Raw genomic sequence first — 23715 nt, forward strand, 5'->3', positions numbered from 1 at the left:
GGAGGCTTCATCTCCCTCTTATAATAAGACACAGGCTGGAGGGGAGTGACACGGCTACTTATCCATCATACCATACCATCATGGAGGTGTGTGATTGGTTCCAAATTTATTCTGCAATAAAACAACGACCCCAAATATACAGCCAATGTCATTAAGGACTATCTTCAGTATAAAGAAAAACAAAAAGTCCTGGAAGTGATTGTTTGGCCCCCACAGAGCCCTGATCTCAACATCATTGAGTCGGTCTGGGATTACATGAAGAAACAGAAGGATTTAAAGCACCCTACATTCACATAAGATTTGTGGTTAGTTCTCCAAGATGTTTGGAACAACATACCTGCCAAGTTCCTTCAAAACAGTGTGTACCTTGAAGAATTGATGCTGTTTTAAAGGCAAAGGGTGGTCACCAAATATTGATTGATTTGGATTTCTCATACGTTCATTTATTTTACATTTTGTTAATTGATAAAATAAAAATAAACTATTAATACTTCTATTTCTAAAAGCATTCCTACCTATAGCTTTTGCACAGTAATATACACTGCTCAAAAAAATGAAAGCAACACTTTTTGAACAGAGTATAGCATCAAGTGCTAACCACGGCGGCACAGTGGTGTAGTGGTTAGCACTTTCACCTAGCAGCAAGAGGGTCGGTGGTTCGAATCCCAACCACGACACTACCTGCCTGGAGTTTGCATGTTCTCCCTGTGCCTGCGTGGGTTTCCTCCGGGTACTCCGGTTTCCTCACACACTCTAAAGACATGCTGGTAGGTTAATTGGATCCTGTATAAAATTGGCCCTACTATGTATGTATGAATGTGAGTTAGGGACCTTAGATTGCATGCTCCTTGAGGGCAGGGACTGATGTGAATGCACAATGTATATGTAAAGCGCTGCGTAAATTGACAGCGCTATACAAGTACCTAAAATAAATAAATAAGTCAATTTAACTCTGGGGATATTGATCTGGTCAGTTAAGTATGAGAATGAAGGAGTTGGTACCACTGAATGGCCCCCACGCTCGCCTGACCTAAATTCAATAGAACACCTCTGGGACATCGTGTTTCAGTCAATCCGATGCCACCAGGTTGCACCCAAGTCTGTTCAGGAGCTCAGTGATGTCCTGGGTCCAGATCTGGGAGGACACCATCCATTGTCTCATTAGGAGCATGCCCCGATGTTGTCAGGCATGCATACAAGCATGTGGGGGGGCCATACAACTACTGAGTACCCTTTTGAGTTGCTGCAATGAAATTTCAGCAAAATGGACTAGCCTGCTGCATCAATTGTTCACTTTAATTTTCGGGTTGTCTTTGAATTCAGAATCTGTAGGTTGATCATTTTTATTTCTATCAAACAATGTGGCATCCTTTCGTTCCTAACACAATACCCAGTTCATATCAGTAAAGATACCCAGCATGATATTTCTCCCCAATAGGATCTTATGTGTTTTAAAAGTGTTCCTTTAATTTTTTTGAGCAGTGTATATATATATATATATATATATATATATATATATATATACGGATATATATTAGTGAACTCTTAAATGAAAATGCAATTCCTGTTACTGTAGGGATTCCACCAAAATGCTAAGAAAATACATGTACAAATTCATGTGTCCAAGTAAAGCATTAAACGTTTTATGTGCTTTTCATTTCCCCAGCAAATGAAGTAATTTAATTAACAGCTTTTTCTTAATTCCCTTGGGATCCGTTTTTTCACTTACTCAGCTAAAATAATGTTCACAAATGATGTTCCCGGATCTTGAAACAACAGAAAGAATATTTATTAAATCATGGGATGTCATACAGCACTTTATGGCCTATTCATTATATCCTATGACTTCTTGCTCAGCACAACTCAATGCACAATGGCCCCAGGGATTGGGGACGTGTAGCAGCACACATGCCAAGTCATTTTCCTTAACAAAATAATAGAATTAAACAAAAAGGGATGACTTATAAATGGAGACATGTTGGATGTGCAACACATAGCAGATATTTTGTTTTGAGGTTGCCACACCTGTATTCCACTACCGTAGGTGTATGCAAACACGACATACTTCAAATGTTCACACGTGGCTACTCTCTGATCATATGTGTCCTTGTTTCGATACCTATTACAGGGTGACAACTGTCTCCCAATTGTGTTCCTGCAATGTCATCCTGTCATGTGTCCCTAGTTGAGGATACAGGTAGCCATGCTGACACATATTGCACAGTCAAGTGCCACCAATGTCACTATCAGAAAGCTGGTGCAAAGCAACGATATGCAGCCACTGCTGGGGAGCATGCATGCAGAGAGGAAATGGCTGAAAATGCTGCAGGAGAACAGCAGCAATTACAGTATATAAAAACAGATATAAATAGGTGAAAACATGTTTATGGTACAAAAATAAAATTCTATATTATTTAAGAGATCATCATTCACAGAACGCTCTGTATTTTTTTTAAAATACAAGGCGTTCTCTGATTGGATTAGTTAGAGAGATTGGGAAGTGACATCATGATCTCCACCTTGTCCAATCAGAGAACAATCAGTGAAAAAAAGGCATTCTATAAATGGCTGCAATGCTCACACAGGACCCAGAAGATTGCTGCTATCATCATCATGATATCGCTGACTACCATAATGATCTCAGCATCCCCATCTAAAGTCATTGGGCCTAAAAACTGATTTGATCAGGTAGGAACAGCAAAGCAGTACAGAGATTTTCAGAGGAACTTATGCTACAAAAACCCTGCCTCAGTACACCGTGCCCACGGCTCATTTATATGTTAATTGCTGTAGAATCTGCATATGATAGAACCTGTATGTAAATGAGCCAAACATGGGTGGCTACTGGTGGGGAGGGAAGGGGTCTGAACTGGAGGGAAATGTCTATACTGGTGGGGAGGGAGGGGAGTTGTATCATGGAGGGGTCTGTACTGAGAAGAGGCTGGGAGGGGATATGTGCTGTGGGGGTAGTCTGTACTAGGGGGGTCTTTACTGAAAAGCTTCTGAGAGGGGGGTCTGTGCTAATGGAGGGTTGGGCTTTGGGGGGAGGGGATCCATACTGGGTGCGGATTTGGGGGTTTGAGGAGAACTCTGTACTGGTGGGGGGTATGGGCTTGTGGGATTTGTACTGGAAGGAGGGGGCAACTTTTGATTGTACTCTGTACAGGTGCCTGTGCATTAAACACTCCTGACCCCTGCACTCTCTTTGCTACTAGCGTTGGGCAAACAGTTTGAGCCGAGAAAAAGTTCGGCCTGAACATTGGGTGTTCACCTGTTCAAGGAACACCTGATTTGGCAGGGCATTCGATTGTTTGTTCGGCCCACCAAACGCCCCACAATCCTCTGCACACTGCATAGTGCATTGTAAGCCCTGATTGGCTGAAGCAATGAAGGCTTTGCCCAATCAGGGCACAGAGCACTGTCAGAGCCATGAATAGAGAAAGTCATGATGACTTAGGCAAATCATTGCTCACTGCTCCAAGATCCACCTCCCACTATAAAAGGTTCCTTCCCAGAGGAGCCATTTGCGGTGTGATATTGGCGTACAGCTAGATAGAACAGGGCTCTGTTCATTGCTACTAGCGAGTTAGTGTGCTACAGTGTGCTATTGAGATTCTATTGTGAGTGTAGAGTGTCAGTGTATTGTGAATATAGTGATAGTGCAGCGTCAGTGTAGTGCATCCGTGCAGTTTCACTGCAGTATATTTATACAGTATATATAAAGACTTAGACTAGGAGGAAATTTTGGCATCAATGAACACAGAACAGAAATGGGAATTCTTCAAAAAGACAATATGTAAACTCACTGCAAAGTATATTCCAATGGGCAATAAGTTTTAAAAATAAAAGCTATGTGGCTCACGACCAAAGTTAAAAAAGCTATAAATAAAAACAAAAGAGCTTTTCAAAAATAAAAAAATGAAGGAACGCTACCATCGTTTAAATATTACAAAGAGTATAACATAATTTATAAAAAGGAAATTAAGGCTGCAAAAATTAAAAACGAACGACCGATTGCAAAAGATAGGACAAACCCCAAAAATGTTTCAAATATATTAATAGTAAAAAGATCAGGTCTGAGCACGTAGGTGTCAGATCCCTTCTTGGTAGAGGCCGAAATGCTGAGAGGGCTTCCCTTGCAGCTCGGTGCGAATCACCCCTGGAAGTGGGACAGGTGACGCGTCCCAAGGAGCACTGGATGCTTGTGGAGTGCAGGTAAAGGTTCACAAGGGTATCGGAACAAATTTCAGGGCCTCCAGGGAATCAAGCAATGTGCAGGTAAAAGCCAGGCCGAGGGTCATACACAGGTATCAGTCCAAACATGCGCCAAGACAAGGGGATTTGAGCAGAAGCAAGTCCATTGAGCAAGCCAGGATCGGTACACTAGAAGCCAGGCAGAGGGCAAAAGAGCAAGGATGGTCACACAAGCCGAGGGTCAAACACTGGAGCAGGATCGGATGGTCAGATGAAGCCGGGGGTCAAAGCCAGGAGAGAGAGCAGACAGGTCAGGAACAAGCCGGGTCAAACTGGAATCCAGGAAGTAACAATGCACAGGAAACAGGAACAGCTGAAGACAATCCAGCAATCTGATGGGCTGAGCAGAGTCCTTTCATAGGCCAGTAAATGAGTCTATGGCCTGAGTCCATTGCGGCCATGGGAAGTACTGGCAAAGTTGCCAGTTGCAGCACAGCCATTTCACTGACAATGAGTCTATGGCCTGAGTCCATTGCGACCATTGGAAGTACTGGCGGAGTTGCCAGTTGCAGCATGGCTGTTTCTCTGACAGTGCCCCCCCCCCAAGGGGCAGCAAAGTAAGTATTGTTCAAGGGTCTGGTTGGTCCTTTACGTTTGACCATTACTCTGCGGGTGGTAGGCTGATGAAAGGCATATCTCAATGGACAAGTATTTGCAAAGCTCTTTCCAGAATTTGGAGGTGAACTGGATGCCTCTGTCCAATACTATACTGTCCGGGAGACCGTGTAGCCTGACCACTTCTGTAATAAACATGTTAGCTGTTTTCACGGCAGAAGGTGTGCCATTCATAGGCAAAAAGTGTCATCTTCGAGTGTCACGGAACCATGAACCAGACGTACAACAACAGATAAGTGAAAATAAGAAGGCTTTATTGAAAATCAAGCTGTAAAGCAAAAGTCCAAACGGATGGCGAAACCGAGGCAGAGTCCTTGCGAAGCCAGAGGTCAGGAACCAGGAGGGTAGACAGACGAAGCCGGAATCAGGAACCAGCAGGGTAGTCAGACGAAGCCAGGATCAGGAACCAGCAGGGTAGTCAGACGAAGCCAGGATCAGGAACCAGCAGGGTAGTCAGACGAAGCCAGGATCAGGAACCAGAAGCAGCAGCAGTCTTAGAAGCATGTGAACACAGGAGGACCAAGCAAGGAACTGAAGCCACAGACCTCCTATATATATGAGCTAGGCATCCAGCTCCTCCCAGTGGGAAGGAGGAGCCGCAGGGTGGGAGGCTACAAGAAACCCAGAAACCAAGATGGCCGCCAGCACATGTCAAACGAAGGAGAACAGCAAGAAGGTAAGACCATGACATCGAGAGACGGTCCACCACCACCAGGACAGTAGTGAAACCTTCTGAAAGTGGTAATTCCACTATAAAATCCATGGATAGTTGCTTCCAGGGCTGTACCGGGATGGGCAATGGCCTCAACAGGCCCCAGGACTTGGTCTTAGCCCCCCTGTTACGCTGGCACGTAATACAAGAACCCACATAGGATTTACAGTCCCGAACTAAATTGGGCCACCAAAAGCGGCGCTGAATGAGTTCACATGTCTTCCTGACCCTGAAGTGCCCGGCAAGCTTGTGATCATGCAAAGTCTTTATTACCTGTAGTCTGATTTGTGAAGGAACAAAAATCCTTTCCTGGAACCACAAGAATCCCCCGCGTTTTTCCAAGGAAGAGGTCCCAGGCTCGAGACATTGAACTGAGGCTTGCTTAATTGCTGATTGTAGATCCGTTTGAATAAGCAAAAAATTTTGGGCCGAGAGAATGGTGTTCGGTTCCGCTGTGTTTGGGGTATCTGGAAACATTCTGGACAGGGCGTCTGCTTTCCCGTTCTTGGACCCTGGCCTGTAAGTCATATGAAAGTTAAACTGGGAAAATAACAAGGCCCATCGAGCTTGACGGGGTCTCAGGCGTCTTGCTGTCCTAAGGTATTCCAGGCTTTTGTGGTCTGTGAATATCAAAATAGGATGAGTAGCCCCTTCCAGCAAGTATCTCCACTCTTCCAAGGCACATTTGATGGCCAAGAGTTCCCGATCCCCTACATCATAGTTTCATTCCGGAGGTGTCATCTTCCGGGAAAAGAAAGCCACAGGGTGCAAAAGAGTCTTCGGGCCTTGTCTTTGAGATAGGATTGCTCCAGTGGCTATTTCTGAAGCATCCACTTCAAGCACATAAGGTAGGGTTGGATCAGGATGCTGGAGAATAGGTGCTGAGGTGAACAACGTCTTCAGTTTGTCAAAGGCCGTTTGAGCTACCTGTGACCAATGGAAGCTGACCTGTTGGCGGGTCAACTGGGTAATGGGCGAGATAATCATAGAGAACCCCTTCACGAACCTCTGATAGAAGTTAGCAAACCCCACTAAGCGTTGAAATCCTTTCTTATTACAGGGGGCTGGCCAATCGAGAATTGACTGCACTTTCTGTGGATCCATGGAAATGCCGTTTGTTGAGATATTAAGAGACCCAGGAATTGAATGGAGTCTTTCTCGAATTCGCATTTCTCTGGTTTCACATAAAGTCCACGTTTCCTTAAGGTAAATAGTACCTTTTTAACATGGGTCCGTTGGAGTTCCAGAGTGGAGGAAAAAATGAGTATCTCATGTAGGTAGACAATCAGAAAGAGATCCAGGAATTCCCGAAAAATGTCATTAACTAGATGTTGGAAGGTAGCAGGGGCGTTACACAGCCCGAAAGGCATGACCAGGTATTCAAAATGGCCAAACTGCGTTCTGAACGCCGTCTTCCACTCATCTCCTTTTCTAATGTGAACAAGGTTGTAAGCTCCACGGAGATCCAATATGGTAAAGATCTGAGCTGCCTGGAAATGTTGAAACAGTTCTGGGATAAGAGGTAGAGGATACCGGTTTTTAATAGTAATCTTATTAAGCTCCCGGTAATCTACACAAAGTCTTAGTGTGCCATCCTTCTTTTCGACAAAGAATATCCTGGCCCCTGCTGGTGAGGAGGAGGGCCGGATAAAACCCTTTTCCAAATTTTCATTAATATAGATCCGGGGGGGGGGTTTCCAGCTCCTTCTCAGATAACAGGAATATCCTTCCAAAAGGAATCTCGGCTCCGGGCAGTTCTACAGGGCAATCATAAGGCCTGTGAGGAGGCAGAGCTTCGGCCTTTTTTTTATCAAATAGGTCCATGAATTCCTCATAAACTGCAGGGACATTTTCCGGGAGATCATGTACTGGCCAGACGGCCAGGCAAGCAGCAGAAGTATCAGATCCGGGTAGGAAACAATGGTTCAGGCAGTAATTAGACGTGAAGGAGATCCTTCTCTTAACCCAGTCAATCTGAGGGTTGTGGGCCTGTAGCCAGGGAAGTCCTAAAATAATGGGAAACATTGGTGAGGAAAGGACGTCAAATCAGGGGAATTCCTGGTGAAGAGAATCTGTCGTGGTGAAGATGGGGCACGTCTCTTCTGTAACAGGCCTGGAACTGGGCAAAGAACCATCAGCCAGAAGAATATGGAGTCGCTGTTCCTTAGCTTGCACGGGGACACCAGTCTTTGAGCTAAAGAACGGTCCAGAAAGCAACTACATGCCCCGGAATCAACGATCGCCAGAAGCCGAATCTTCTTTTCTGCTACCTGTAGGGAGACAGGGAGAATAAGATGAGCAGGGGATGACCCGGCGATTTGACAATTCAGCAGAGGCCGTGAATAGGACTTACTGGGCCTCACAGGACAATTGCGTAGGAAGTGGCCAGATTCCCCACAATAAAGGCAGAGGTTAGCTTGACGGCGACGTTGTCTTTCCTTGGGGGTCAAGGCAGAACGGATTAGACCAATCTGCATGGGTTCTCCTTCTGATCCCCCGGAGACAGAAGGCCCAGGATGGGGTGAAGCAGCAAGTGGGACTTTCGGGAGTACCCAGGTAGGTGGGCCCCTTGAAGGCACTCTGAGCGTCTCTCCCGCAGGCGCCTGTCCAGTTGGATTGCCAGTGAGATTAGACCTTCCAAAGACGTAGGGGTTTCTACCCGAGCTAACTCATCCTTAAGGGCTTCAGACAATCCGTGACGATACTGGTACTTGAGTGCTGCCTCATTCCAGTCTGTATCCGCGGCCCATCTGCGGAAGTCAATGTTATAGTCCTCTACAGGACGTTTATTTTGTTGTAAGGCATGTAGGGCTGCTTCAGCCGTAACAGACCGTTGGGGGTCCTCATATAACTGGGCCATGGCCTGGAAGAAGGAGTCTACAGAGTTCAATGAGGAGCTCTTTTGCTCAAGGAGGTTATGGGCACAGGTCTGGGGTTCTTCTGACAACAGAGAGATTATGAACCCTACTTTGACAGTCTCTGAAGAGAAGGTTCTGGGCTGAAGGGCTAGATACAAGAGACATGCATTCTTGAAGGATCTGAACCTTCTCCGTTCCCCACGGAAGCGTTCGGGTGTAGGTACCCTGGGTTCAGGTGGGGAAACCAACCTCAAACGGGAGGTTGATTGGGGTCGGAAGGAGAGGGTGCGCCAGGTAGGTTCAACACTCGACCCTCTAATTGAAAATGACCGTCCTGCAGTCTCTGGACTGCCTGTGTTAAAGAGGAGACTTGCTGACAAAGAGCCTCGAGCTGGAAGCACCTCTGTCGGCCTCTGACATGGCTGGATTGTACTGTCAGATCCCTTCATTGGTAGAGGCCGAAATGCTGAGAGGGCTTCCCTTGCAGCTCGGTGCGAATCACCCCTGGAAGTGGGACAGGAGATGACGCGTCCCAAGAAGCGCTGGATGCTTGTGGAGTGCGGGTAAAGGTTCACAAGGGTATCCGGAACAACTTTCAGGGCCTCCAGGGAATCAAGCAATGTGCAGGTAAAAGCCAGGCCGAGGGTCATACACAGGTATCAGTCCAAACATGCGCCAAGACAAGGGGATTTGAGCAGAAGCAAGTCCGTTGAGCAAGCCAGGATCGGTACACTAGAAGTCAGGCAGAGGGCAAAAGAGCAAGGATGGTCACACAAGCCGAGGGTCAAACACTGGAGCAGGATCGGATGGTCAGATGAAGCTGGGGGTCAAAGCCAGGAGAGAGAGCAGACAGGTCAGGAACAAGCTGGGTCAAACTGGAATTCAGGAAGTAACAATGCACAGGAAACAGGAAGAGCTGAAGACAATCCAGCAATCTGATGGGCTGAGCAGAGTCCTTTTATAGGCCAGTGAATTAGTCTATGGCCTGAGTCCATTGCGGCCATGGGAAGTACTGGCAAAGTTGCCAGTTGCAGCACAGCCATTTCACTGACAATGAGTCTTTGGCCTGAGTCCATTGCGGCCATTGGAAGTACTGGTGGAGTTGCCAGTTGCAGCATGGCTGTTTCTCTGACAGTAGGCCCTTTACAAAATTATCTAGAGTGGGTGATTGGGGACAAAGAGAGGACAAATTTATTAAATACCTTCTTCAGCTCTGTGTATATTCAAAGGAGCATGGGGGGAGCTCATGTCCATAATGGGGATGGTATTGACACAGCCCCAAATGATCCACAATGGCTCAAAAGTGATATGGTCTAGAAATATTTAGACAGAATAAAGGTGGATAAAGCACCTGGACCAAACGGCATCCACCCACGGATCCTAACAGAATTGAACTCTGTCATTTTATTGCCATTGTTTCTCATTTTTAGGGACTCTTTAATGACTGGAATAGTACCACTGAAATGATGTAAGGCCAATGTGGTGCCTATATTTAAAAAGGGATCAAAGCCTTTACCAAGTAACTATAGACCTGTTTGTTTATTTTCTATAGTCGGGAAGATACTGGAGAGTTTAATAAAAGACCACATACTGTAGATGAGATAGCTGCAGCGGTTGCACATGCAGCAAAGGGCCATCAATGAGTATATGTGTGAGCATGGCACAACGACAGGCTCAGGGCAGCTTGTTTTTTTTTCCCCCCCATACCAATGGCTGCAGATAAAGGATGCATGCACTGTACTGTAACCATTTGAGGAAGAGACAAGGATGGCAAGCCGTGACAATGCATGCATCAGTGACACAATCCCTGTTGTGTCCAGCAAGAGCAGACCCTGCATGGCATTATAGACAGGGCACTAGAGGCAGAGCAGCAGGAGGAAGAGGAGGACTGTCTTTCCTCTCAAGGCCTGCTTTATGCAGACACCATTCTTACGACGCCACAGAACACACAAGAGGAGAGGGAGGAGGATTCTTGCAGTTTCGGAGGCATTGAAGCTAAGGAAGACATACATCAACTCTTGAAAGATGGTTTTCGGAACCCAGAACCCTTGGGAGTAGTACCTGGCTGGGAGGAGGCAGTTTCAGATACTGTAATCAGTACAGCTTGTATAACAGTGTAAATTAGCTGTCCCCTCAAAATAACTCAACACCCAGCCATTAAGTTAAAATGTCCAAATTGGGCACAAAGTGTCAATATTTTGTGTGGCCACCATTATTTTCCAGCACTGCCTTAACCCTCTTTGGCATGGAGTTCACCAGAGCTTCAAAGGGTTTCAACTGGAGTCCTCCTCCATGACGACATCAAGAACTGGTGGATGTTAGAGACCTTGCGCTCCGACACCTACGGTTTGAGGATGTCCCACAGATGCTCAATAGGGTTTGGGTCTGGAGACATGCTTGGCAAGTCCATCACTTTTACCCTCAGCTTCTTTGGCAAGGCAGTGGTCATCTTGGAGGTGTGTTTGGGGTCGTTATGTTGGAATACTGCCCTGCGGCCCAGTCTCCGAAGGGAGGGAATCATGCTCTGCTTCAGTATGTCACAGTACATGTTGGCATTTATGGTTCCCTCAATGAACTGTAGCTTCTCAGTGCCGGCAGTGCTCATGCAGCCCCAGACTATGACACTCCCACCACCATGCTTGACTGTAGGCAAGACACACTTGTCTTTGTACTCCTCACCTGGTTGCCATCACACACGCTTGACACCATCTGAACCAAATACGTTTATCTTGGTCTCAGACCACAGAACAGGGTTCCAGTAATCCATGTCCTTAGTCTGCTTGTCAGGCTGACTCCCCACCCCTTCAACATCTGCAGCAATGCTGGCAGCACTCATACATATATTTCCTAAAGACAACCTCTGGATATGACGCTAAGCACATGCGCTCAACCTCTATGGTCGACCAAGGTGAGGCCTGTTCTGAGTGGAACCTGTGCTGGTAAACCACTGTATGATCTTGGCCACCGTGCTGCAGCTGAGTTTCAGGGTCTTGGTAATCTTCTTATAGCCTAGGCAATCTTTATAGGTAGAGCAACAATTATTTTTTTCAGATCCTCCAAGAGTTTTTTTGTCATGAGGTGCCATGTTGAACTTCCAGTGACACAGTGAGAGCAATAACACCAGATTTAACACACCTTCTCCCCATTCACACCTGCGACGTTGTAACACTAAGGAGTCACATGACACAAAGGAGGGCAAATGGCTAATTGGGTCCAAATTTCCAAACAAAAGGAGGGGTGTACTCACTTTTGTTGTCAGCAGTTTAGAAATTAATGGCTGTGTGTTGAGTTATTTTGAGGGGACAGCAAATTTACACTGTTATACAAGCTGTACACTCACTACTTTACATTGCAGCAAAGTGTAATTTCTTCAGTGTTGTCACATGAAAAGATATAATTAATTATTTACAAAAATGTGAGGGGTGTACTCACTTTTGTGAGATACTGTATTTGTTAGTCTTTTTAAAGTCTGCCCATTTTCTGCATTTGTTTGAGAAGCACTCAGCCTGATCCTCATCTCTACTACTTAAGTATTCCATGTTATATATAAATATTCGGTTCTATTGAACCAGTCTCTGAGGGTGGGACTTTCTGTATCTAACCATTTCTTCTGAATTGCCCCCTTCGATGCATTTATCCAGTTCGGGACAAGCGTGTTTTTATACTGCCTTTGTGATTTATCTGTTTTATGAAATAAGCACATCCATGGATCATCCATGATACACACTCCTGTAATTTCCCTGATAAACTCTTGTACCTTCTGCCAGTAGTCACGAATCTTGGGACAATCCCATCAGATATGATACATCGTGCCCCGCACATTACAGCCCCTCCAACACAATTACAATTTCTCTGAATGGAATTTATGTGCTTTTACCGGCATTATATACCATCTCAATATGTTTTTATAGTTAATTTCAATGGTGTTCACATCTATCGCAGAGCAGTGTACGTCTCTCAGTATAACACTCACTTTGTGCTCCTTTAAACGTGACCCTTTCTCTTTTTCCCATGTTTCAAAAAATGGAAGGTTCCCCAGGCCCGCCATCTTTGTTAACATCTTGTATATCTGAGATATACCATGTTTTATTTTTATTAGTGGATTACAAAGTTTTTTCACTAAATTCAGGCCCTTCTCCGGATCTGATAGGTTGTGGCAGAGATCCCACAAAATGTTTTAGCTGCAGATAGCTCCATTCATTTAACATTATTTTCCTCCCCTTGTGTTGAGTTCAGATATGGCCTAATCTTTTCACCTTGCGTTATGTCTTTTAACTACGTGTTTATTATCCAGTTCCCAAATTGTATCTCATCCCCAGGTGCAAAATATCTTGTGCCTTTTAATGGTAATAAAGGAGAATTATATTCCCATTTTGCCTGTCTGTAAATCATATCCCATGTTTTAAAATACCTCTCTTGTCAATTCATGTGTATCTGCGTGTATTTCCCTATAATTTGGTGAAATCCAAATATTCTTATTTAATTGTATTCTACTTAGTGTAGTTTCGATCTGAACCCATGTTTTATCTGAGTTTGTCCACTCTAACATACGTGGAATTATATTTGCCTCTGCTGAGAGCCGAATACTGTTTGATGTGCCTATTTTTATCGTCCAAATGTAAGTGCAATCTTACCCATTAAAGCTTGTTTTATAATACAGTCTACACTTAGAGGTCTCGCTCCCTTTTTTTACATACATCCTATGGAGTTTCCACCCCACTGACTATTACCATTTGGTGTATTCGATATATTGCATTGCCTTGTCCATAGATGCTAAAGGATATTTGCCTGCAATCACACCTCAGAGACCTGGTGCCAGCTGATAACAGTGGATGATTCTGCTTATACTGCGCTATCTGACCTTCTGGTGAAACAGGGGTCAAAGTGTGAGGTGAGGGCATTGGTGTGCTTTCTGGTGGAGGGAGATCACTGGATGGAGTTGTTTCTTTCTACACTTTCCAGCACCATAAGTGGACCTAAGGGCCTTTGTAAACTCTTTTTGGGACTTTCCTATATGACTTATTTATATGATACTATGTAGGATTTGCGCTGCACCATTGCTTTTGTTATATTCTGTCTGGGATTTTGCTGTGTGTCCTGGGTCGGTGTCCAGCTAGCATCTCCATTTGTGTTTTACGTATTTTATACCTGTCTGCGCTGATTGTTTTTCCTTTATGAATATACCATATTCCCCCGTGGTCTTTTATTTTTTCTATATAATTATTTGACTTTTTACTTTTTAACAATCTTGCTAGGTATTTCCCTGGTTTATTTGCCCACAACCTTGTTTTTCCATTAATTCCCCCCACCCAACACCTCTCTCCCCCATAACCTCCCAGAACCCGTAAGCGCCACGGACCTACACTTTGACTGGTGCAACCACGAGGTGTACGAGCGTGAGTACAAAATATTGTTTGGCTGGCATAGGCGAGGAAGGGGGAGTGTGCTCTCCTGAGGTTCTAAGGCAACGGAGAAAGCCCCGGGGTCGTGCAAGAGCCTGAATGGGCAAGAAGCAACCAGGAGAGACTTTGGAGGGCTGGCAGCTCCATATTGGACATCCTAAGTAACAAAAGTGGTGAGATCAATCAAATTCCTTTTTTACTCCTGTCTCCTGTTGCCCTTCTGTTTTTTTTGTAAATAACATTAAGTCACTGCCTGAGACTACCTGAGATTGCCTAAGAACTCTGATTTTATTAGATTATATAAACTGTTTGAGGCCTTTGAGTTTTTGGGGGGCTTGAAATTAAACATTAGAACATGAGAGGTAAATCAGTAAATGGAGGAGCAACAGTGAGTTCCAGCCCTGAAACAAATTAAGAAATTCATGATACAGGAAGACATTCCAGACAAACAGACCCTAGAGAAATTGCAGAAAAGTGAGCAAAATAGGCCATAATTCAGCCTCGACACCACAGTGCAATTAAGATCATATCGAGAACTAGAAGTGGATACAGAGCCGGATCGTGACGCAGAGCAAACAGCAAGTGATCGATTGCCCACAAAGGGTGAAATGGCGGCAATGCTTGCAGCACTAGAAAAATCTCTAAAAACAGAGTTGATAACAATCCATAAGGACCTGGGTCATCTATTACCGTGAGTGGAAGACTTAGAAAAAATGTAAGACAGCTATATACAAACAATACAAGAGAATAAAATGGAGATCATTGCAATACTTTATGTCACACCGTCTTTGCACCGCGGTCTTACAAACACAATTTAAATAAAAAAAAATACACTTTTTTGAATTAAAAATAAGAAAACAGTAAAGTTAGCTCAATTTGTTTCTATAATGTGAAAGATAATGTAACGCCGAGCATTGATACCCAACATGTCATGCTTCAAAATTGCATACAAACGTGGAATGGCGGCAAACTTTTGAACTTACAAATCTCCATAGGCGACGCTTTAAAAATGTCTACAGGTCACCAGTTTAGAGTTACAGAGGAGGTCTACTGCTAGAATTATTGCTCTCCACAGATTGCGGCCATACCTTACATGTGTGGATTGAACACCATTTACAAATGTGGGTGCGACTTGCGTATGTGTTCGCTTCTGTGTGCTAGCTTGGAGGGACGGGGTGCTTTATATATATTTTTTCTTATTTACTTTACTTTTTTTTTTTTTTTTACACTGTTCCTTATAAACCCCAAAAATTTTTTTGATTACTTTGTTCTTATTACAAGGAATGTAAACATCTCAAAACAAACAGGACAGGTCCTCTTTAATGTGAGATCTGGGGGTCAAAAAGACCTCAGATCTCACATTTACACTTAAAAGCAATTAAAAAAAAAAAATGACATTTTTTTTATTAACCACTTTACCACTAAGCCTATTTTTGACACTTTTTGTTTACAAGTTTAAATCTGTATTTTTTGCTAGAAAACTACTTAAAACCCCCAAACATTATACGTATTTTTTTAGCAAAGACTCTGGAGAATAAAATGGCGGTCATTGCAATATTTTTTGTCATGCGGTATTTGTGCAGCGGTCTTTCAAACACCATTTTTTTTGGAAAAATTACGAAAAATCACATTTCACTGCATTTGAAAAAAACTAAACAGTAAAGTTAGCCCATTTTTTTGTATATTGTGAAAGATGATCTCACGCCGAGTAAATAGATACCCAACATGTTACGGTTTAAAATTGCGCACACCCACGGAATGGCGACAAACTACGGCCAATAAAAATCTCCATAGGCGACGCTTTAAAATATTTTAACGGTTATCACTTTAGAGTTAGAGTGTATCCCTTTTTTTTTTTGATTATTGCTCACGCTCTGGCGATCGCGGCGATACCTCACATGTGTGGTTTGAACCAGGTACCTGGAGTCGGAGTCGGCAAACATGTGTGGTTTGAACAGTGATTTCATTTGCGGCGTGACTTCCATATACGTTTTCTTTCGTGCGTGAGCTAGCGGCGACGGGGGCGGCAAATTTTTTTTTTTTCCCCCTATTTATTTATTTATTTTTTTTAAATTTTAACACAGGTTTTTAAAAAAAATCTGATCACTTTTATTGCTGTCACAAGCAATGTAAACATCCCTTGTGACAGCAATATGCATTGACAGGTACTATTTATGGAGGGATCGAGGGTCTAAAAGATCCTAGAACGCTCCACTACACTTCCATGTATTCAAAACGCCAAAAACAGAATTTTTGTAAAATCTTACCGTAAAATTCCTTTCTCTGAGTCCTCCAACAGTCGCCGCCCCTTCCCAATTCGTCACCAATGGGGTATTGACCTTTGCTCCGCAGGAGTAGCTAGGCAACAAGAATTGTTAATACAAAGCTTTTAACATAGACACACCCTTGGGGGCTGTCCCCTCAGTCAATACCTCCCTGCACCAGCATTCCCAACTCAGTTTGGTAGCATAGCAGTAAGAGTACACAAAAACCCCAAAAGAGGGGCGGGGGGCGGCGACTGTCGGAGGACTCAGAGAAAGGAATTTTACGGTAAGATTTTACAAAAATTCAGTTTTCTCTTACGTCCTCCGACAGTCGCCGCCCCTTCCCAATTCGTCACCAATGGGATGTCCCAAAGCAGTGTAGACATGAGGGGTGGGAGACGCAACCGCAGAAAAGGCAACGCAGTACCCACATCAGAGAAAGGAACCTTACCATAGTAAGAGAACCAACTGGGCAACAGGAAAACGTGCTCAACAGGAGCAACAACCCAGGAAAAACAAGTAACCCAGGGGTAAAACACCCCAACAACCAAGGGCCCATGAAAACAAGGGTCCCTAGGAGACTGCCGCACTGAGAACTTTACGGCCAAAGGAGGCATCAGCCGATGCCTGAACATCCACCTTATAGAATTTTGAGAAGGTGTGAACGGACGACCAAGTCGCCGCCTTACACACCTGGGCCACAGAAGCCTGATGCCGGAACACCCAAGACGGACTCAAAGACCTGGTAGAGTGCGCCTTCACAGGGAAGGGAGGAACCTTCCCCTTCAAGGCATAGGCTTGTTCAATTATCTGTCTGATCCATTTGGCGATAGTCGCAGCCGACGCCGCCATGCCCTTCCGAGGTCCCTCAGGAAGGACAAAGAGAGAATCTGACTTGCTAAAAGATATTGTGGACGACAGGTAAACTCTGATCGCCCGGACAACATCCAAGGAATGTAAGGCAACCTCCTTCGGATGCTTAGGCTTCGCGCAGAGCGAAGGCAAGACAATGTCTTCATTCAGGTGAAATTCCGAGATCCTTTTCGGAAGGAAGATGGGTTAGGCCGCAGGACCACCTTATCCTTGTGGACCACCAGGTAGGGAGAATTGCAGGACAAAGCTGCCAGCTCCGACACCCTGCGAGCCGAAGTGATCGCCACCAAAAAGGCAACCTTCTTGGACAACAGAGACAACGAGATCTCCCTGATCTTTTCAAAGGGAGCATGTTGCAACACGGACAGAAACAAGTTCAAGTCCCATGGAGGTATAGGGTCCCTCCTAGGAGGGGTCAAGTGTCGCACCCCCTGAACAAAGGTGCTAACCAATGAATTAGACGCCACAGGGCGTTGAAAGAGAACGGCCAGCGCAGAAATCTGACCCTTAATTGTGGCCAGCGCCAAACGTTGGTCCACTCCAGTTTGGAGGAAAGCCAACACTCTCGACACCGAGTATGAGCGAGGGGGAAAACCCCCTGGACTCACACCAGGCAAAGTATGCTTTCTAAGTACGGTAGTAAATTTTACCCGAAGAGGCTTTTCTGGCCTTGGTAAAAGTAGGAATGACCTCAGGGGAGAGACCCCTATCCTTCAGGACCTGGCTTTCAACAGCCAGGCCGTTAAAGCCAGCGACGGAATATCGGCCCTTGAGACAGGAGATCTTCCCGAAGTGGTAGACGCCACAGAGCGTTGACTGCCAGATTTACGAGATCTGCGAACCAAGGACAGGCGAGGCCAGTCCGGCGCTACCAGAATCACCGTGTGCGGTTCCGAGGCTAACCTGCGAAGAAGCCTGGACAGCAGCTGAATCGGTGGAAAGGCATACATCAGACGATACTGATGCCAGGGCGCCACTAACGCGTCTGAGGCGTCTGCCCGAGGATCGCGCGTCCTTGCCACGAACCTTTCCACCTTGTTGTTCAGACGAGACGCGAACAGGTCCACATCTGGGGAACCCCACTTCGCGCACAACATCTGGAAGACATCCGGGTGGAGAGACAATTCTCCCTGGTCCAGGGTCTGGCGACTCAGATAATCCGCCTGCCAGTTCTCCACCCCCGGTATGTGAACTGCCGTAATCGCCGGGACGTGTGTCTCAGCCCAAGACAGAATGTCGGCTACTTCCCGAGCCGCACGGACACTCCTGGTGCCCCCTTGGTGGTTGCTGTAAGCCACCGCGGTGGCATTGTCTGTCTGAACCCGAACCGGACGGCCCCGAAGCCGGTCCGTCCATCGCAGAAGGCAAAGCTTTATTGCTCTTAATTCCAGAATGTTGATCGGGAGGGAGGACTCCTCCTCCGACCAAGTTCCCTGGGCGGACAGAACGCCCAGAACACCACCCCATCCCGACAGGCTGGCATCCGTGGTGAGCACCGTCCACGACAATGGACGAAAAGACTTGCCCCCCGACACCGCCGGGGACTGGAGCCCCCACAGAAGACCCCTTCTGGTGTCTTGGCTCAATGAGATCCGCAGATCCAGGGATTGCGGCCGCCCGTCCCACTCGGTCAGAATCTCCGCCTGGAGACCCCGCGTGTGAAACTGGGCAAAAGGGATCGCCTCGAAAGACGAAACCATTAGACCTAGACATCTCATGCATGTCCGGAGAGACGAGGGTCGGTTGTCCCTGAGGGACCTGACCTCGTCCTGAAGAGTCCGAAGCTTGTCCTCCGGCAGGAAGACCTGCGCTTGGACAGAGTCCAGAATCATTCCCAGGTAGGGAAGGCGAACCGAAGGACACAGAGTCGACTTCGGAATGTTTATGGTCCAACCAAACTCCTGCAGAGTCTGCATCGTGGTGGACAGGTCGGCCACCAGTGTCTGACTGGCGTTTGACCGTATCAGGATATCGTCCAGATACCCCAAGACAGCAATGTCCTGTGCTCGCAACAGGGCCAGAACCGGCGCCAGCACTTTGGTAAAAACCCGCGGAGCCGAAGCGAGACCGAAAGGTAACGCCACAAATTGGTAATGATCCTCCGCAATGGCGAATCGAAGGTACATCTGGTGACCCTCGAAAATGGGGATGTGTAGGTACGCATCCTTCAGGTCGATGGAGGCCATGAATTCCCCCGGACTCAGGGCAGCCACCACTGAGCGCAGGGATTCCATGCGAAACTTGCGAACCCGCACAAAGCGGTTCAGAGCTTTTAAGTCCAGAATCGGACGCACCTTGCCCTCCTTTCTGGGCACAGTGAACAGATTGGAGTAAAACCCCTGAAATCTGTCCCGATGAGGCACCGGGACCACCACCCCCTGGGCCCGCAGGTCCCACACCTCCAGGTGCAAATCCTGCAAGCGCTCCGGAGACAGCTGAAGATTTGAGGGAAAAAATCTGCCCGCCGGCCGAGAGAGAAACTCGATCTTGTAACCAGATCGAACGATTTCCTGAACCCACCTGTCCCGAACGTGGGCCAGCCAAGGTTGTAGGAAACCGCGCAGACGTCCCCCCACCCCAGAAACGGGTGAGGGCGCCCCTTCAGGCGGAAGTGGTATTGGAAGTCGAACCGGACTGGCCGGACTTCTGCTTCCCTGCCCACGGCTTCTTTTGGGAGCCTTGGCCTTTGAAGGGCTTGCCCTTGGACTGCGACCGAAAGGCATGAAAGGACCCCTGAGAGGGCCTAAACGAGGAATTCCGCTTGCCACGGAAAGACTTATGCTTGAAAGACTGGGGCAGGAGAGTACTCTTGCCCCCCGTAACCCCTTTTATCAGGGTATCCAAAGTCTCGCCAAAAAGGCAAGACCCCGCGTAGGGAAAATCCGCCAGCGTCTTGCGAGATGATTGGTCGACCGACCAATTATTCAGCCAAATCAGACGACGGTTCAGTACGGCCACGCTGGACAGGCGTGCAGCCAAGGGAGCTAAATTCAAGTCCGCATCACACAAGTACATGACACCCTGATGGATCTGGTCCACCATAGCCAACGTGGTAGGCGGAGCGGAATCAGCCGCCAAGGTGCGCCTGAGCATCTTGATCCAATCAGCAACAGCCTGCGCCGCCATAATGGAAGCAAAAATAGGCTTCAGCATAGAACCAGCCACCATATAGACATGACGGGCAAGAGACTCTATTATCCTGTCCGTAGGGTCCCGGAAAACCGGGGTATCCTCGGAGGGCACCGCAGTAGCTTTGTTCAAAACGGCTACCGCGTGATCCACCGGAGGCGCCACACACCAACGCTCGTCGGTGGCAAACGCAAACGGATAAAGCAATTTAAACTTATTTGGCACAGTAAAAGGCTTCTTTAAATTGCGCCACTGGTCATTAACCGTATGGTGAAATTCAGCAGGGCAGGGAAAAACCTGCGCTGATTTGCGAGCCCTCTGTGTTCCGAAAGCAGACATCCTAGCAGGAGGAGTAGGCTCATCCTCCAAGTGCAAGGTGTCCTTTATGGAGGCAATCAGCTCATTCATGAGTGCAAGCTCTTCAGGCGAGCCAGGGGGAGAAACATCAACCCCCTGCACCTCAGGCTCTCCCTCAGACCCCGCAATGTCCAAAGATGAGCGGGACCCTGAGAAGGGCACGCCAGCCCCAGCAGCCATATCGCCCTCTAAATCAGAGGAAATGGATAACCTGGCCCTTTTTGCGGATCGTTCAGCCAGCAGCATCTGCACCTGAGACACCAAGGAAGCCACTACAGTGGTCAGATCGGCCCCCTCGGAGGGTGCAGCAGCCCCCTGGTCCCCCACCAGGGCGGGAGGAAACTTGCTATCCTGAGAATCCATGCCCCAGTACAGAAAAGCAATAAAGGTACTGGCCCTTTAAAACCACGGCGAGCACAGCCCACCGCACACTGCTGTATGCACTGACCCCGCAGGGATAGACAAACACTGAGCAAGGAATGACAGGACAGACAGGTAAAAACCTGGAGAGAGCACACCAGACTGCTGCCACCGATCGCTGTTCCCGGGGAAAGAGGAAGTGATGCAATGCTGACTGATAGATATAGCCTATGGAAGGCTCCAGCAAAATGGCCGCTCGGCAGAGGAAAAAGGCTACAATAAAATGCCGCCGCCACGTGCATGGACAGTATCGCCCGCCAAAATGGCGGCGAATGGCGCCAAAACACGCCGCTGCATAGAGACTGGGCCGGTCACAGTATACAGTCAAATAAAATGGCGGATCGCCGCAGCGATCACCGCACACACACATGTCTGCACTCAAACTGCACCCAGAGCATAATAAAACAGCAGAGCAGGATGACCCCCCCCTCGCAGCCCACAGGCATGCAGCCACACAGGGATCTGACAGGGAGCCCGCAGTTACACAGACATGGAGGGTATACACAGCCACAGACTGACACCCATACAGAAGGTCCCCACACAGAAGGTGCTTACCCTACCAGATGGCGTGGGGAGCCGTCTCCAGCGACAAACCGCTATCAGGGCAGACAGGGAGTGCCGCAGCCAGGACGCTTGTGGACCGCAGTCATGGCGTCCAGTGAGGTAGCCACCTCACAGGCAGCATCCCTGCAGCGAACAGGGATGGGTCGTTCAATGTGCCAGGGTAAAACCTAAGCTGAACGCTCGATGGCAGGCTGGGGATCTATCTGGCTATCAGCCCTGGGATGCAGGGCGGCCAGTCCGAGACCCAGCTCCGCATGATGATTCTTCATCAGAAGATCCCTAAACTAAGGCTGACAAAATAACAGCTAGCAAGGAAAAGAGAAAAAAAAAACTCGAAATAAAATCAAAGAAAGGGTAGAAGGCTGAGACTGAGCCCCAGCACAGGATAGCCAGCTACCCCTAAGCTAGGCAAAGACAAACTGAGTTGGGAATGCTGGTGCAGGGAGGTATTGACTGAGGGGACAGCCCCTAGGGGTGTGTCTATGTTAAAAGCTTTGTATTAACAATTCTTGTTGCCTAGCTACTCCTGCGGAGCAAAGGTCAATACCCCATTGGTGAAGAATTGGGAAGGGGCGGCGACTGTCGGAGGACGTAAGAGAAAACGGCATTTTTGAATACTGTCACTTTTTGAATCTGCCGCCTTTAGCAGCAGAGTAACACGGATGTGAATTCATGGATGCCGCCTCCGGGTTACATCATCGGAGACCCGATCGAAGCCGCTTCTTGCTTTGATCGGGACTCCCTGTGGGACAGGAGACCTGGGCAAAGCGCGGAAGGCAGCGGGAGGCGGGGGGGAATGTCCCCTCCCGCTCGCCGGGGTAACGATTGAGCGGCTCCCGATCATCGGTCATTACCGCCGGAAAGCCCGGCTCTAAAAAACGGTACCCGGATGATGCCTCTAGCTAGAGGCATCACCCCGGTACAACCACGCAAAGTCAGCCGACGTAGGTCTGGATGGCTAGACGTAAAGTGGTTAAAATAAATAAAATTTGGCCCTTTGGGGCGATTGGGTAGAAGTGATGCTTGACGTTGCTCCGGCAAGAAGTGACTTGACTTCCTGCCCATCAGGAGAGTGTATCGTTTTCCCCGCTACCGACGGCCCTGGTAAGCGGAGAAAAAGACCAAGGAAAAAAATATTTATATATTTTCCTTCCACTTCATAATTATTTGCCACTTTGTGTTGGTCTATCACATAAAATCCCAATAAAATAAATTTTTGTTTTTGGTTGTAACCTGACAAAATGTGGAAAAATTCAAGGGACATGAATACTTTTTCAGGGCACTGTACTTCTGAGTCCTGATAGACACTATGTTGTACATTTGTTGGTGTTTATCACTGCATTCTCTGCAAGAGCTGCTGGGTTGCTGGACAAAAAAAGAAATGTTGTAGCTAGCTAAAAATTTGTAAATTATTTTATGAATGAGCAATACCTTCTTGGGGCAGTTTCTGACCTTTATATAATACATCTTCCAGGGCCAGGTAGGATTCTTATCAAAGCCGTTGCATGAATATCTGGAAACCACAACTATGTGACCACACCCACTTTTCACTGGTTTCACTTTTTTCTGTGGTATGCTAAATGCATCACATTCTGCCTCTTTATAAGGGCTCTTTCATACTTGTAGTCCGTCAAACAGACTTTGCTTTTCTCAGCGGGGGATTGATCCGCCAATCCCCCGCTGAGCAGAAAGATGACAGCTGTGTCTCCGCGCTGTGTGCGGAAACACAGCTGGCAGTTCCCCGTGCATCTCTATGGGGGAAATCGGATGGGAACGGACCATCGGCCCGTTCTCATCCGATCCCATCCGATCTGCTGGACAGATGGAAAATAGGGTTTCCATCCGTCCATATTTGATGGATCGGGTCGGATGTCAGCGGGCATGTCTCCCCATAGGAATGCATGGGGGGACCATTCAGATCCGCCAAAAGAACGAACAGGCGGATCTGAATGGTCCGCCTGTGTCAAAGGGGCCTTATTCAAAAGTTGGGAGGTATGGCCGCTAAAGCATGTACCTCTGGTAGATTAAATATGTTAAAACATTTTTGCAGCTACTGTAATTGCTAATGGTCCACAATTTTTTAAGACCCACGCTGGGAAACAAAATCACAGGTCACAATAGTGCAGTACTAGAAAGGACATTCTTCATTATGCCCATCTAACCTTTCCAAAAGAGAAGCTGTGTTATCTGCAGGTTAGAGTAAAATTGGAAAAATTAACTTTTAACCAAATTAACTTTTAAATTAACTTTTAGCCACATAAACCAAG

General features: G+C 46.9%; 1 protein-coding gene across 2 annotated transcripts in view; it reads right to left on the bottom strand.

Moving 5' to 3' along the window:
- FTCDNL1 (formiminotransferase cyclodeaminase N-terminal like) overlaps positions 1-23715 on the bottom strand; it is a 93115-nt gene that overhangs the window by 23480 nt on the left and 45920 nt on the right. The gene's annotated exons all lie outside the window — the stretch shown is intronic.

The sequence above is a fragment of the Pelophylax lessonae genome, assembly GCF_965119305.1.
Source record: "Pelophylax lessonae genome assembly, chromosome: 6".
In the NCBI taxonomy this organism is placed as follows: Eukaryota; Metazoa; Chordata; class Amphibia; order Anura; family Ranidae; genus Pelophylax; species Pelophylax lessonae.